Genomic DNA, 1,542 nt, shown 5'->3' with positions numbered 1-1,542 from the left:
CCCCCCCCCGATGTGTTTGTCCTCCTTGAGACAGCGAGGGAGCGTGGAGCCCTCGAATACTTTGTATTTATGACCAAAAAAAAAAAAGAAAAGAAAGAGAAAACAAGAAAAAGAAAATCGATGAAAACTAGTCCACTTTTTGTCAGATACGCAGCATAATAATATGCCTCCTTATACGAGGTTTGTGCGCTATTAATCTTTGGAAGAAAATGTTTGACAAAAATACGAAAGTTAGAAAAGTGACTTCTTGTACCAATTCAATTATTCGTACTTTTCCATCATTGTTTGGAGGTTTTTAAGTATTGTCCAAACATCTCAGTTTTCAGAAAAGATAATATTAGATTAATTTTTATCGTCTAGAAGTGGGGAAAGTGGTCTGGTGAAACGCTACAAACACAAACACACACATATACGCATATAGAAATACACGCACACAAACACACATACATACATGCACATACACACGTACACATACAAACAAACAACACACACGTGAAAAACTGTAAACACATATTCCTTCACACATCCTCTCTTCCACACCTATATTTTTATTGTACACATAAACATATCATATTATATCCATGCTTTCACTCACAAACAGGCCCATAGTCAAACGCATGTGATATAGATGAACAATTAAGGTCAATAATTCATACGTCTCAAGACACACAATCAGTATACTGAGAGTATTGTTTAGTTACCCCTGTAGGCAGAAAGCCAGTGAACTCAAATATTGGCGATGACAACATTTTGGCGAGTGGCATTCCTCTACTGATGACGAAATCTTTGATCTGATCTTCTAGCCACCTTGAATTGAACTCGAACTGCTCACTGATGTGTTCAGGACAGCTCTATTCTATTGCAAGAATTAATTTTTTCCCCCCAAACCCCCAAACCCACCAACTGATCTCCAGACTCTGAAGGAGATCAACAAATAGCGGTCATGTCTGACCGATAGTGTCGCACAATTCTCATCCATTGATCGCCAAGGCTCTATAATTCCTTGCTTACAAGTATGATCCATGCTGAGAGTTGTATGAGTGCATTGTTTTTCGATTACTTCATCCTGCTTGTTCCAGTCCTATTAAATATAATAATGTAATACACAAAGAAAACAGTGTTGAAATTGCGGAATGTTAATCTTTTCAGATATTATCTAAATGTCACTGATTTTGCCCAATGGGGAGCTCATTGTCTGTCTCATAGCCCTTTTGCAGTCTGCTGGTGGTCACTCCGGGTTTGATCATGGCAAAGACATGTATCTTCCACAGAACGCTGAACTAAACATAGTGAGTCCTTGAGTAATTAATTAAATTGTAAAGCTCATAGGGCTTGCAGAGCTATGATCTATACACATACTATTATTTTGTCGTTGTTTATTTTGTCGTTGTTTCTTGTTCTTGTTCTTCTTGTTCTTGTTCTTCTTGTTCTTGTTCCTGTTCTTCTTTTTCTTGTTGTTGTTGTTGTTGTTGTTCCTCTTCTTCTTCATCTTCTTCTTCTTCTTCTTCTTCTTCTTCTTCTTCTTCTTCTTCTTCTTCTTCA

This window comes from Aplysia californica, unplaced genomic scaffold, assembly GCF_000002075.1.
Source record: "Aplysia californica isolate F4 #8 unplaced genomic scaffold, AplCal3.0 scaffold00584, whole genome shotgun sequence".
Taxonomy (NCBI): Eukaryota; Metazoa; Mollusca; class Gastropoda; order Aplysiida; family Aplysiidae; genus Aplysia; species Aplysia californica.
This window is presented reverse-complemented; position numbering follows the sequence as displayed.